Here is a 15460-nt window from a genome sequence, read left to right as displayed (position 1 = left end):
AGCAGGAGTCTTTGCTTTTCCCATTTTATAATTTACTTAACGCGACTTTACAGCAGCCTTTGTTTAGCTTAGTCTGCAGCTAGCTAGTGCGAGTTCGTGATGGCTCCGCTATTGATTCCTGTCTTTATCTGGCAAACCTGCAAATGACGCCACCTGATTTATGAGCGCATATGCACGGATGGCCGCTTTTCAAGGACCTGCTAGTTCTGTAAACAAGCAGTCCGTTGTCATCATTTTTCAGCCCAGCTTTCGGCGAGGCTATACGTTTCTTTTAGCATTTACGTACAGAGCAGGTTTAAAGCTTTATTACGCTTCTATATTACATAATTATGCTCTCATGCTCGTAATATGGGTGGCAGTTAGCACCTGCGATACATTTCAGTCTACTGAATTTCAAATGTACACTCAGTGACTGTGGCGGTCAGCATGGCGTCTCTGTTTCAGTACTGATTTTCTTTTTTTTTTTTTTAAGCGCTGCGATTCTGCTTTCTCCGATTAACGCTACTTTATGAAAATGCAGTTAGACACGTTCCATCTTTCGAATCAGCACAACAAAAGCATATCGAGCGAAGGTCGTCTGAATCGCCAAATGAACCATTTATTTTCGTACCTGGCGACTCCTTGTGAGTAAACGACCTCCAGCCAAACCACTTCCATTGTATAATATTCCCACCAAATAGGTCGCTACTGGTGATGGCGTTGATTACTGCCATTCCATTTGTAACAGCAGGTCGACGATGTTGGCCTTGCACGCATTGGGAGCGTCATAAAAAACAGGAACAGGGCATTCGGAATGACAACACCAAAACACGACAACATTCAGCTGCTGAAGACGAATACAAGTACTTTTGTCGAAACGTTGACTAGAGAGCAGGTGCTCGGTCGACTGTAATTAGTTCGGGTTGCGGAATGATGAAACGATTTATTGTACTCGTGCTACTGTTGTGAGGCGTGTTCAGGCCTGTACGTTTCCTTGAAAAAAAAAAAAAAAAAGACAGGATTTATAGGTGCAGTCATGTAGCGGCTTAATAAGATTTGTCTGTATAGTTGCTGGATAGGAATTATACTCAGTTTATGAAAAAATAGTTTCGTATATAGATGTGTCTTATTTTTTTTTTTTTAACACATTCTATTAAAATCCCCCCTGAAAACGCCTAATTCCGCTGAAAGCACTTAGTTGTCTTGGCGGTGAGGAAAACATGCGAACAACATACTTCTGTCTGCCCATGAAATATAAGGACGTTTCTATATCCTCACAAGCCGGTAAGCACTCTCATTCTCCTGCCTTAGTAGAACGTTCGGTTGGGTTCAGTTGGGAATGTTTTTTTTTCTGTTTTTTTTTTTAACCACTCTCCTGCCATATAACTGCGGAATCTCGCAGACGACTTAGTACGGTGACACAATCCGTCCTTATCTCTTGCGTCAATAGAGCGATATATTTTGAGCAGAAGAAGCGAACAGCGCCATTGCGAGCCAGTCACTGTAATTTCTGGGGCACATGCATAAAGAAAACGGCGCTGACAAACTTCCTTAAATTGTGTTCAATTGTGGTTTCGTCGTTCAAAACAAGGAACAATGTACGCACGCTTTTCACGCTCCCTTCCGCTACGCAGAACAGAATGAGAAGGTTTCCACTTATACGGCATAGTCACTCGAACCTATAACGTGACAGCCGGACACTTTATAGCGTTTTCATAAACTTTGCTAATTCAGTATTGTACAGGTTGCAACCTTCTTGTTCGATGTCAAGCGTCATCAGAAATATATTTTATTGATATATATATATATATATATATATATATATATATATATATATATATATATATATATATATATATATATATATATATATATATATATATATATATATATATATATCAATAAAATTCGTTTTATCAGTCAGCCCACATGGACAAGTACAATATACGAAAGGTGTCCTTGTTGAAGCAGACGTCGCTTGAGCCGACTAATATATGTGCAAATGAAAGTCGACGTGCCACTTGTTCTACCTTCCCATCCGGGTGTCTGTCAGCTCCTTAGACCAAAATAAAAGACAAAAGCGAGCTGATGAGATCAGAAGCAGCGACCAATTGCGATTGAATAAATGATGTATATGCATGGTCATGTAGCACAGATGCGGCTATCAGGTTTCCGTCCCAACGCTAGCTTGGCCGTCATTTAGCCTGCACACACAAAAGACGCATGAGATGCAGACTTTTATCCAGCAACCCGACATGATTTTATAAATGCTGCATATATGGTTCAACGTTCCGAGCAGATGTTGCTTGCGTGATGCGTTGCACGGTCCCGCTCGGAGCCGCAAAAAGCGAAGCGCCTCAGGCCAAGGCCTCCCTCTACAACCCCCCCCCCCCCCCCCCTTCTTCCCTATCGTCCGTGTGGTAGAGCTTGGACCTGAGTACGTCACTGCACCTGTCTACGGCCCGTCTATTTCCGAGAAAGGAACCCTACAGCGTATGTGGCAGGCGAAGCTATAATGACCGAGTCGGGCGTGACACTTCCAGAGGAGATAAACACCCCCATCATGATCATTAGGCATTCAGCTATCGCGCAGTCCTCCTCTGAGAAGAGCAATGAGGCGCAATGCTTTTTTCGAAAGAAGCTGAGTGAGTACCGCAAATTGCACGATCTCGCCAGCTAAAGGACTGTAATTGACAGCATAAGTTGCAAAAAGGAATATATAAATAAAAAAGAATGAACGTGGGCGCGATATGTGGCGTTTAGTTTATCTTTTCTTAGGGGCCCATCAATGACGAACGGATTAAAGAACATTTCTGACGATTAAATCGTCGGTGGTGGCCTTCAACTTCCTTCTGTATGTAATTGGTGCGATAGTGCTCGCAGAAAAATTGCACTGGAACGCTTACTTTTGAACGCAGCGTTGCACGTGCGTACTGGCCTCACGAATCGATCGGAGGCAACGCGAGCAGAAGTCTCTTGCCGGCGAAAATCGGTGTCAGATGTGATTCACTAGCCGAAAATGTGAGTGAGTGAGTGAGTGAGTGAGTGAGTGAGTGAGTGAGTGAGTGAGTGAGTGAGTGAGTGAGTGAGTGAGTGAGTGAGTGAGTGAGTGAGTGAGTGAGTGAGTGAGTGAGTGAGTGAGTGAGTGAGTGAGTGAGTGAGTGAGTGAGTGAGTGAGTGAGTTACAGGATGAGGGTGTGAGCGAATGAGTGAGTCAGCAAGCAAGGGAGTAGGGCAGTGCTTGGAAGGTCACCTCCAATGTATTTTGCTCACTGAGGAGAATATCTGAAGACGGTCATTCCCACTGCCAACATCGAAGCAGTGTAGAGAGTTTCCATATGTAGCCGACCACATGATTAGCTACACATCTCTAATTGGAACAACGTGTCTATGTGTAATTGCTAAAAATTAACACTTAGAGTTTATTTGGTTTACTGGTTATTAGGATTCACTTATCACTTGACCACCACCAACACTATGGTTAATTCAAAGCCGCATTTTGTTTAAAAAAAAAGCCTATTTTTATAAATGAGTGGTGTACTTGTCTCACACATATAGATAACAATATGTAAGTGGGAATCTATCCTACCGGTATCATTACTATATACATTGAATAGGTATTACGAGCGCTCAAGCTCCGCCTTAACAGCAGACGCGAAGCCTTTAACACTGCCTTTTCAACCCGAGAATACTTGCATATTTCATAATAATATAATAATTGGTTTACAGGAATGGAAACGCGCAGTATTTGTCACACTTCAGTGGACACATGAACTGAGCCGTTGGGGAAAGGTGCACGTGGGACTGACAGAAGTTTCAGGGGAGTACTTAAGTCGCCTTACATAGGCGAAGGCTTTTTGACTGTTCTGCTGCGATACTTGGAACATTACTGATTCCTCGAGAAAGCAAGAGAGGAGAAGAGAGCCTCTCTCTCAGAAAGGGAGAGAGTAGAGGGAGAGTCTCTCTCTACCCTAAGAGGGAGAACTCCCTTTAACACATATACGAAGAGGAAAAAGAGTCTCTCGTCCTCTCTCTCTCTCTCTCCCTCTCTTTCTCAACACTGAGACTGTCATCATCTATCACTAACTATAATTGCCGGCATATACCAGAACCCCAGCAATATCCCGTGGAATCCCGCGGGCACATCTCGCGGACAGATCTCGCCCACGCGATTTTCACCATGAGCAAAGTAATGCTTTCGCCTTACAAGAACGTGAGAGAGGTGCCGTGGTGGTGGTGGTGGTAAAAGCATTTATTCAGCGAACCAGGGTAGATTACAAGGATTCGGATGGTTCCTGATGACGGTTGGTGCCTGTCAGGCCGTGCCTGGCAGCGACCGCTTCAGCCCAGTCAACCAGCATCTGCTGCGATGCTGGGTCCAAGCCGGAGACAATGATCTCCTAACTCTCTTGGTCCGTGAGGCTCCAATGGGACGGTGGCTGGAAATCTTTGGATATAAACATTACATGATCGAAGTCGGCTCTAGGCGCGCAGCGTAGCATGTGGGGTCGTACCAGCACGGGTGTGCCATGGCCAACAAAGCTGGGAAGAGAAAGATTTTGGCTGTCACCAGAATATTTGATGGGGCTTTGAGACAGAGGTGTGAGGTGGAGGATATAAGAGTCGTAGCTCTCGATAGTGAAGAGTTATATCATGGCAGTCTGTCCCGCGTACTTGCCCAGTCTTCGGCGTGCCTCGCTCGGTTGAAGTGGGCTCGAGCAGATGAGTGGGTTGCCTCCTTGCCGGGGTTGCCTGCATGAACTGGTACCCAGACGATGTGAGTCGGTCGTGGAGCTGTGAAGACAGAATTAGCATTCGATAGGCGACTGGGTGTATCTGCCCTCTTGCGAAATTTTGGATCGCCAGTTTAAAATAGCAGGAAATTAATGTGGCATTCGAAGAGGAGATGGTTAGCGCTATGGCTGCCTCTTCAGCCTCTGTCGACATTTTTGCTTAGACAGAGGCGGAAACTGCGTGACTGAAGTTATACGAAAGTACACTGATGGCATATGCCGCGTGGTGACTGTATTCGGCCGCGTCTTTGTAGGCAGCTTCGGTGTCAGTCGCGTGGGCTTTAGTAACGCCTTGGCTCGGGCCTCTCATCGTGCCTTGTGGTAGCAGGGCGCATATTCCTAGGTATAGTGATCGTACACGATAAGGTTGTCCCGGATATGTTGGAGACTAGGTGGCTATTATCGGAGAGTGGACCGATTTATTGGAGTTTTAATGCGGCGAGGATTAACATGGAGGAAAGTCTGTTGATTTGAGCGGTACGATGAGCTTAGCTCTTGGATTCTGTTGTGGACTCCCATGTTTAGAAGGTGTGTAGTAGGAGTATGTTTCGGAAGGTGAAATGCTATTTGTACGCTTGGCGAATGAGTGCGTCCACTTTCTCCGTTTCAGCCTTTGTAATGATAGAAGTATGGGAGGGAATAGCCAATTCGGCGGAAGACGAATGCCTGTACAAGGCGCCGGAGATCATGCTCTCTCATACCTCCGTGCTTGTCTTCGCTATTTGTTTGACGAGCCTGATAGTTTGATGGCTGGTGATAATTGGTTTGAGGATAGTTTCTGTGTTGAGTCCATTCCTTTGCAGGAACATTCCCAGAATTCGAAGTTTGCTGACCTCAGTTACTGTGAGTCCATCAATGGTTATGCGTATGGAGGCGTGCTTTTGAATGGTATTGTGATCGGGCAAGCTGCGGAGGCCGCCATGTCGTATCTTAAGAACGGCGACAAGAATCAAGACTGGAAGCAGCTGCCACTAACCCCTCCTAAGCCAGAGCGAGGGGGGGGGGGGGGGGGGGGTCGTCTGGCTATGAACGCCCAACCTCGGCGCCAGTGAGACGCCATACCGCACCTGGCACAGACTTGTTCGTGACGCGGCAGCAATTTTCGGGGATCCTGCCAACACATCAACGACCGGAACAAAGGAGGGGAAACGAATTCCGGTCGCTTCAAGTCTCGAGTCACGAGCGTGCATTCTTTCCTTTCTTCCCGTGGTGAGCCACGGGTACACCTTTCGGCTAAGTGGCCTTCCTTTTACAGCGCTGACAGCACGACTCAAAACGTTTTCATCTTATGGTCCTATCTGTTCCGGCTAGATATATGTGCGTTATGGTGCTAAGTGAGGCACTAAATCTCTCTGTCAGTACACAACGATTAAACAAACAATCTTTGCAGCTATAGCGCCCGTTCTAGTATTACTTTCATTTGCCAATTCAACTGTCCCTGCATACATATATGGGGATCACTTTTATAGAGCGTCGGCTTGCTATGAATATGAGCCAGTTTCACGAATTCAGATTTGACTGTCCCTTACACACTAAAAGGGGCAGGACGGAAAAGTCTATGAATATTAAATTAGAAAGTGTGTTTGCTGGATGGGGTGGGGGGAGGGGGGGGTGTAGGGTCGAACTAACTGCAAGCGCTGGCATTTAGCAGCAAACCTGAATGAGACGACCATGCACAGTAAAGAAATGTTAGTTCATACGCTCATATATGAGACGATCATTCAAGCCTTACTGTTTCCACTTGATTGCAAGCCGGCACGAGCAACGGCACGAGTAGTTTGCTCGCGGTCGCTGCCTCCTGAATCACTCAGGCGGGACGTGCGTCCAGTCTTTCGCCACCGCCTGTGACTAAAGCGCGGCGAATACAGGAAGGCTGCTTGCAACCTCAAGACCCGGAACCACGCAACGCATCGGGCTTGTTAGCACAAGGAAACGGCTCGTGTTTGCCAGAATATGTAACAACTCGGCGCCCTTCACTACGCGGGCCATTTAGCTGGAACTCTCTATACATAGCGCGTGCCTGACAGCCAGTTCGCGCAGTAACGCAGCTGATGGAACCATCGGTCAAATGAAAAATTGTGCGCTGCCTGTATCTTCTCTTGGATCGACGGTTTGTCGATTCACAGTGCCATTAGCGCGTCCTCAGCAGCAGGCCGAGGTGCAGGGCATTTGCAAAGCAAACGCCACCCCTTGCTACTACTTTTTTTTTTCGCACACCTTTACTTCTTATGGTGCTCATAATAGAGATGCAGTAAATAGAAACATAACTTACTTTTTTTGAAAGCGCCTGGCACCGGCCGGCGGAAGGCTTGTTCGTGACGCGGCGGCAATTTTTGGGGATCCTGCCAACACGTCAACGACCGGAACAAAGGAGGGGAAATGACCAAATTCCGGTCCCTTCAAGTGTCGAGCCACGAGCGTGCATTCTTTCCTTTCTTCCCGTGGTGAGCCACGGGTACAGCTTTCGGCTAAGTGTCCTCGCTGAATGCCGCCCGGCGACAACAAGACCAATGAGTCAGCCCAGGTGCAATCCTGCACGGAGACAAGCGGCTGATGCCGTCTAGACGGCCACCTTCTCACCCTCAAGCAAGAACATGTCAGAGGGTTGTGTCAACGATTGCAAGCAGTGTTGGTGCGTGTGTGTGAGAGTGTCGTCAGGTGACAGAGACACTCTCTCATGAAGTGGCCTGCCTTATCTTGGCGACATAGGGAATGAGCCTTATAAAAACTGGGGACAAGTGTGTTCGTGGGTCGGTAAAACGGAGACTGTTGCTCCAGCCAGTCTACCACTAAAACGCTACCGAGTAAATATTGTATATAAACTCTCCCATCTCACTTCGAAGTCCGGTTTCCAGCCGCCCCATCCTTGTTCCTGCTCCGACAATCAACCGGGCCTACAACACGTAACCTGGGTCGCGACAAAGGCGGGGTTTTTGGTGGAGCAGCAGGAGTTCGGATTTGGTGAGGGAGCACTATAGGCCGAAGAGCATTGCGTGTGTTTACACTACGTCCGCTCCTGCTTTAAGAGCGTCCTCTATGTTTCCTACATTTCCCCAGCGTTGTCCATAGGGTAATGCCGTCCGCATAGAGGGAGTCGGAGAGGTTTGGGATTTGGGTTAACATGTGGGCCATCGGGATGAGGGCGATGTTAAATGGTAAGGGGGAGAAGACTGATCCGTGGGGTGTTCCGCGATTGCCTAGAGAGAAGGCGGGATATTCTACAGGATCGAGTTTGAGTTCCGCGGTACTGCACCGAAGAAAGGCTGTGATGTATGAGTGAGTGCGTTCTGTTATGATCGGGCTTCTAGCCGCTGTTCCCTCGGCTCCTGCAGTGATCGACAACTAGCCGAGCGGATGCTGGCGAGGGCCTGATGCCCCTTTACAAGACAAGGTGCTACGCCGCATGGCTTCGGCGCACTGAGGAGAGGCCTCGCCGGCCGGCGTGATTCAACATGCTCCAGACTGCTCGGCGCCTCAGCCCCCTCGCAGAGGCTGTAGAGGCGCGCTGTCCTTTCTCCTTCGCAACGCGGAAGATGCGGCGGCGGGAGCCCAGCGCGCCCCTTGGCCCGCCGCCAACTACTGCGTCCGGGCTGAACAGTTCGAATTCCAACGGCTTTATGGCTCATAAAGGAAGACGCTCGGCCGGTGGTCGGGCGAAGTCGTGAGCGTCGTCCGGTGTAGTGCTGCTCGCCTGCAGTGGACGTGGTGGAGTCTCCCTGGCCACGCGGTCTGCGAATGGAGCCTTGACATCACGGACAGAAGCTTGACAGTTCTCCTACTCTTAGACTGGAGAGGGTGTCAAGGATTGAGTCCTGTATATTATCAAATGCTTTGGTGAGGTACAGAGCCAGTAAGGCTCTCGTGGGGTTTCGATACTCGTAGTGTAGAATTTTTTTTTTTCCGAAATTTAAAGCATGATATCATCTGTAGATAAGTGGCTTCTGAATCCAGAATCTTGTATGGGAAGAGATTCTAGGTATACATGTGATTGTGTAATCTGTTAAGGATCACATGCTCGAGAAGTTTGCCCATGCATGATGTGGAGAGATTGGTCTGAGGGGCGTTAAAACTAGTAGTTTGCCTGGTTTGGGATTGAAGGTAACTCTTGCCTGTGTCCACTCCGGGTGAAGAGTACCTGCCTTCCAGTGCTGGTTGAACAGGTCTGTCACGGCTTGGACAGAGTTGTCGAGGTTTCGCAGCGCTTTGTTCGTTATCCCATCTACTCCCGGGGAGGACACAGTGCGGAGTACGTGCATCGCTGCGCGAATCTCCCATGTCGCTTTGTCTGCATCGAGATCGGGGTTGGGCTTTTCCGTGTATGAAGGGAGGAGGCTTCGCAGCGTAGTCGTGAGGTACTTTGGTTTTAGGGTTTGTATTAAAATGAGCCGCGGATGAGACGAGTTACGCTGTGGTGATGTGAGCTTTTGGTGTGATCAGGTTCTAGAAGACACCTCAGAAGCTTTTGGGTGTCTCGAAGTCCGAGGTTGCCTTCCATGCGTTCGCACACCTGCCCCCGCTGTTGTCGGTCCAGCTGCGCCGCGTGTGACTCTATGTCCTTAATCAAGGCTGAGATCTTTCTTTTCAGGGATCGGTTATGCTTGTGTCTGAGTCATCGCCTTTGCAAGATGTTGTGTACCTTTGTCACAAACCCCCGCCTTTACGGTTAACAGTGGCGCGGAATCCCCTTTACGGTTACCCGTCGCCCCTCTATGAGGTTTGTGGGGACCGCGCCAGCCACATTTAAAGTTCCCGCGGCTACCGATGCGCCGCCGCTTTGCCCCTTCTCTCCTCGTTCCCGGGATAACCGGTCCCGCGCGAAGGTGATAAAGGAAGGCGCACGCCGTCGCCTCTGCTCTCTGCAGACGACCCACTGGCTGCTCGCTGCCTGCCCTCCCAGACGACGACCTCGCTGATCTCTCGCACCGCCATGGACTTTCTGGAGTGAGATAAAGATGTTTTTTACACGGCCCGCTGTGTTCTATAGTGTATATATTTCTTTTTTATTTTTACCTACCCTTTCCTTTCTCCCTATCGCTCCCCTCTGATTTCCTCTACCCCTTTCTCGCGATCCCTTTATTTCCGCCGCTCCAGTTCAGGTGCTTCAGATATCAGGTAGCAATACCAGGGCTGGCAAACATATTTTCCTTTCTTTTGTATATAAATAAAATAACTACTACCACCACCACCACCACCACCACCGTAGGAGCACTCGAGCAGACGACGCTCTGACTCCTCTGAGCAGCGTCTCCTGGCGACAAATAGTGAAGCTGGGCGGAAGTTATCCTGCACGGTGCCCACGCGCTTCGCGTAAAAGCAAGCGTGTTCGGATCGGTGCCTCGTCGTTGGCGCTATGAAGTTGCGCTGTGGACGTTGTAAATAAAAAAGAAGGATCTGCTGTTAGTTTCAGCCCTGATCCCGATAGAAGACTATGCACTCACTAATTAGCTATGTCACTTTGTCATCTTTTTCATTGGTGGTCCAAAAACCGCGACAGCCGTAAAATAACCATACAACAGACCAGATAAATCTGTCGGCGCCTTTGTGAATTCTTTTCTTCAGACAAAGTGCACCGCTAATCAGGTTGTCATGAAAAGCCTTCGGGGCTGAGAGTAACGGCGGGGTTCAGGTGTCGACGCATAAAAGTGACACGTGCTGCGCTTTTTCTTTCCTGTAAGCCAAATATTATTGCTAACTAAATATATAACAAAATTGCGAAATGAAAAAGTTGTTTTAAGTGCTTGAATTTGGGAACACGATTGAAACGCTGACATCGTTATATCTCTACTTCGTAATTGGACGAATGTGAAACTTTCAAAATTGTTACGGGGTATAGGAAGAAAATCACCGCACATGCAGTGCATACTAACCCTCGGGCCGTTCGCCTGTACATTGTCAATAAGTATTATGATGCGGCGATGTTTCAGGCCCGGACTCCGCAAGAGCCCAGGTGAGTGACATCGCGCGTCCGCGAGGAAGGACGCGATGAGGATCCTTTCCACGTCACGTCTTGCAACCAGAACGTGTAGCATAAAATATTCCAGGTTTAAAGACCACCTAGCTGCCGGTTCAGGTAGAACGAAAGGAAGAAGATGGTTTGGTATATAACCCTCAAACACCTATACTAAGATCCCAAGCCCCTGAGAGGCACATAGGGAGCCTTGCCCTCCCTGAAAGTTTCTCGTGGACGCCATGTATTGCACATACCTTATTGTATAGTAATGCAGTAATGATGCTCTCATATACCCTTCACACACTTAAAACAATTAATAAGAAAAACATTGTTGGTACGCTCCATCCTTCAGCACACACAAAGAAAGAAAGAAAGAAAGAAAGAAAGAAAGAAAGAAAGAAAGAAAGAAAGAAAGAAAGAAAGAAAGAAAGAAAGAAAGAAAGAAAGAAAGAAATAAAGAAAGAAAGAAAGAAAGAAAGAAAGAAAGAAAGAAAGAAAGAAAGAAAGAAAGAAAGAAAGAAAGAAAGTCTAGCAACAGCAGTCGGTATCAGTAGTGCCTGAAATAACGGATGGTGAGCAGAATGCAGATGGCGGCTTGGTGCAGCTCAGCGCCTCTTTTCGTCGGTTTTATCTGCGCTACTTTCGAAGCAGGATAGCTGCGCCCAAGATGGGTTCCGAAAGCACGTCTTCTAACCGCGACTTTCCTTACATTCACCGCCGACGCAGTTTTCTTCTTATAAACCAGAACTCCTGCGAAACCGTGAAGTGCTAGGAAAGAACAGGGCGTCCGTGCGTTTTCTTCGCTCGAACTTGAACAAACCCAACACTTTCCTCCAAGCATTTTTCTTCGTCTCCCTCTTGTTGCTGTCATCTTGCTGAAGAATGAAGCACTCGCTACGGATGATAAACACAGACCGGGTTCCTTGCACCGCACGGAAAGCATGTAATTACGAGTGGCGTAATTACACATGGCCCTGCACTACCGTCAGTCTGAAAACCGGTACACCTGGCAAGCAAGACTCGTTGAGGCATTTATGCCTACGTGTACATCACGGATGGTGCGATGCACTCAGCAAAGGGGAGCGACAGCAAGCTTGGGCGTTGTAGGTGCGCTCGATTTTGTTGTTGTTGCTTATTTTCAGGCATATCGCGTAAAAAAAAAAAAAAAAAAAAAATGGTGGAAATGTCATCAAGTATACATATAACGAACATGCCACAGTTGGTCACAAATCACGGCGTCAGCATCACTAAAGCAGCATGGTACGTCTCATACAGTGTCGGCCTCGTCTTTGAACGTTTTCGGACAGGGCTTAAGTGCCCTGGAGTGGTGCGGGGGATGCTCAGATAAAAGCTGCAGCATGTTTTCGTTACAAGTACATACTTGCGACTCACGTATGGTTGCAAGCTTGCGGCGCGTGGACAGAACACGAAAAAAAAAAAGCGCACACACACACGTGCGTGCGCTTCTTCTGTAGTTCTGCTTCACAACTGCATTTGCCGACAATGTCTCTTCCTTTTATCGATGGTTATATGAATGAAAGGGGGGTAGTTATTCGAATATAAGCTAACATTTGTTTTTAGACATATACGAAGCTGTGAAGTCGACTTAGATTTGAACTCGCGCCATACGTGGCCAGCTGATTAAAACTGGAAAAATGGCACGCAGGGGTTGCTTCTACCAAAATCAGTCAGAAGGCGGCACTCTAGCCGTTACTACGCGAGCCGTAGTCAATGGTTGTACAAAGTATGAAAGAGAGTCTCGGGCGTCATGCAGGAACACCATAGGCCGTGACGCTTCGTCCTGCAACGTGACCTGGGAGCCTGCGCGTTGTATCAACACGTTAGAAGACGGTGTTGTAATTGTTGTTTTATGTGAACGGCCTTTGGAAGGCCTCGATGCGCAGTCGCAGGGTTTTGAGAGCTACGCTTTAGGTATAACTGCGGTTTAGGAGCAGTTCGCACTTATTGTTGCTCCTCACACGCGAGCTCGAGAAGGTCGCGCCTCTCTCCTTATTATCGTCTCTTGATCAAAGTTGATACAGAAGTTGCGATAATATATACCTGGTGGCATAGGAGGTCTGCTACAGCCTGTTTGCGTCTGCATCAACAAGCCTTTTAAGATATATACCTGGTGGCATAGCACGTCTGCTACAGCTTGTTTGCGTCTGCATCAACAAGCCTTTTAAGTTAAAAGGCTTGTTGATGCAGACGCAAACAGGCTGTAGCAGAGCTGCTATGCCACCAGGTATATATTATCGCAACGTCTGTATCAACTTTGATCAGGAGACGATAATAAGGAGCGAGGCGCGACTTACTCGAGCTCGCGTGTGAGGAGCAACAATAAGTGCGAACTGCTCCTGGAGCATCTGCCCCGGGGTGGTGCAGTGGTAAGACGCCAGACTAATGTCCGGAGTTCCGGGTTCGAACCCGACCACGGCGGCTGCGTTTCGATGGAGGCGAAACGAAGTGGCGTCCGTGTGCTGTGCGATGTCAGCGCACGTTAAAGATCCCCAGGTGGTCCAAATTACTCCGTAGACCTCCAGACTACGGCTCCCCTTTCTCTCTTTCCACTTTCACTCCCACTTTCATCCCTTACGGCGCGGTTCAGGTGTCCACATAGAAAGTGTGACAGATACTGCGCCTTTCCTTTCCTGTGAACCAATTATTATTATTAAGGAACATCTGCCAAAGTTTTACTAGCTCACACCTTTTCAATAATTGGTCGCGGGGCGCCGCCATACTGGACTGCATTTTGCGCTTGTCGCTAGCACGCTGGAAGCCGCAGAGAAACTGGTTTTTCTGCAGTCCAGAAAGGAGTCGTTTCGACATCTCCCTCGCCCGATGTTACTGCAGGTTGCCATCAGATCCCGGGAGGCTTGGTCGAATGCCATTCGTTGAGAAAGTGCTGCATTCCCACTTCGCTTGGTGAAAAAGCAGAGTGTGTCCTGTACTAAAAAACAGTGGCAAGGACGCCGATGGTAGATCGCTGAGGGCAGGTTCATGCAAATAATGCCTTTTGCATTTCATAGCTGTTGTCATTCTCAATTTTCTTACTTTTTGGATCGCACTCGAGTAAAGCTTTTTTTTTTTTTTTTTTTTTTTTTTGAACATTAAAACTGAGGCCGGTCTAGATTCGAGTAAATGCGGCACTACCTTCCTTTTTACAGCGCTGACAGCACGGCTCAAAACGTTTTCATCTTATGGTCGTATCTGTTCCTGCTAGCTATGTGCGTTATGGTGCTAAGTAAGGCCCTAAATCTCTCTCTGTCTCTGTTCGTACACAACGATTAATCAAACAATCTTTGCAGCTATAGCGCCCGTTCTAGCACTACTTTCCTTTGCCAATTCAACTGTCCCTGCACACACATATGGGGATCACTTTAATAGAGCGTCGGCTTGCTACGAATATGAGCCAGTTTCACGAAGTCAGATTTGATAAGTCCCTTACACACTAAAAGAGGCAGAACGGAAAAGTCTATAAATACTAAATTAGAAAGTGTGTTTGCTGGATGGGGTGGGGGTCGAACTATTACAAGCGCTGGCATTTAGCAGCAAACCTGAATGAGACGACCACAGTAAAGAAAAGTTAGTTCATACGCTCATATGAGACGATCATTCAAGCCTTACTGTTTCCACTTGATTGCAAGCCGGCACGAGCAACGGCACGAGTAGTTTGCTCGCGGTCCCTGCCTCCTGAATCACTCAGGCGGGACGTGCGTCCAGTCTTTCACCACCGCCTGTGACTAAAGCGCGGCGAATACAGGAAGACTGCTTGCAACCTCGAGACCCGGAACCACGCAACGCATCGGGCTTGTTAGCACAAGGAAACGGCTCGTGTTTGCCAGAATATGTAACAACTCGGAGCCCTTCACTACGCGGGCCATTTAGCTGGAACTCTCTATACATAGCGCGTGCCTGACAGCCAGTTCGCGCAGTAACGCAGCTGATGGAACCATCGGTCAAATGAAAGATTGTGCGCTGCCTGTATCTTCTCTTGGATCGACGGTTTGTCGATTCACAGTGCCATTAGCGCGTCCTCAGCAGCAGGCCGAGGTGCAGGGCATTTGCAAAGCAAACGCCACCCCTTGCTACTACCTTTTTTTTTTCGCACACCTTTACTTCTTATGGTGCTCATAATAGAGACGCAGAAAATAGAAACAGAACATACCTTTTTTGAAAGCGCCGTCGTATACCTGTAACATCGAGGAACACAAATATTTATGTAGAAGTGACTATCAGGAAAAGGGTATGCAAGCTTTCCGCCAGTCAAAATATTACTGCCTAGGATTGTATGTGCACAAAGGACGGGCGACTGCTGCCACATCATGCGAACGCAAGACCCTCGTTTAAATTCAGGCATATGTGTGCCGTCAGGGCCGGCCTTAGTCGGCGCCCTGTGAGAACCACTGTTGGGCGCCCACTCCCCCATTTCTATTTTCCTTTATTTGAATTCTCCAGGGGAAGCATAACACTGCATCGAAATTATTCGACACTGCACGGGAGCAAGCGATATATCTAGATTACATATGGAATCAGTCTCGTAAAAACGCTGAAAATAAAGAGGGAAAATTTTTTTCGTTTTTTTTTTGCCGATTCAGGATATTACAAAAAAAAACGAAATTTTTTTGAAATAATTTAGTTTGCAGTGCTACTCATTCTTGACCGCGAGCTTTGGTTTCGCTGTCATAATATGTCTCCAGACGAAATGTGTAAATGCTGGCCCGCCGGGGTGGCGCAG

General features: G+C 47.8%; 1 long non-coding RNA gene across 1 annotated transcript; it reads right to left on the bottom strand.

Moving 5' to 3' along the window:
* Positions 1-4254: 4254 nt before the first annotated feature.
* Positions 4255-14453, bottom strand: LOC146197952 (uncharacterized). Its single transcript, XR_014704704.1, has 3 exons — positions 14350-14453; positions 7045-7304; positions 4255-4773 (listed from the first exon to the last, which is right to left on the bottom strand). It is a non-coding gene; the product is annotated as an uncharacterized LOC146197952 (long non-coding RNA).
* Positions 14454-15460: the final 1007 nt, after the last annotated feature.

The sequence above is a fragment of the Amblyomma maculatum genome, chromosome 2, assembly GCF_055883805.1.
Source record: "Amblyomma maculatum isolate TAMU_Amacu chromosome 2, ASM5588380v1, whole genome shotgun sequence".
NCBI classification, from domain to species: Eukaryota; Metazoa; Arthropoda; class Arachnida; order Ixodida; family Ixodidae; genus Amblyomma; species Amblyomma maculatum.
This window is presented reverse-complemented; position numbering and strand designations above follow the sequence as displayed.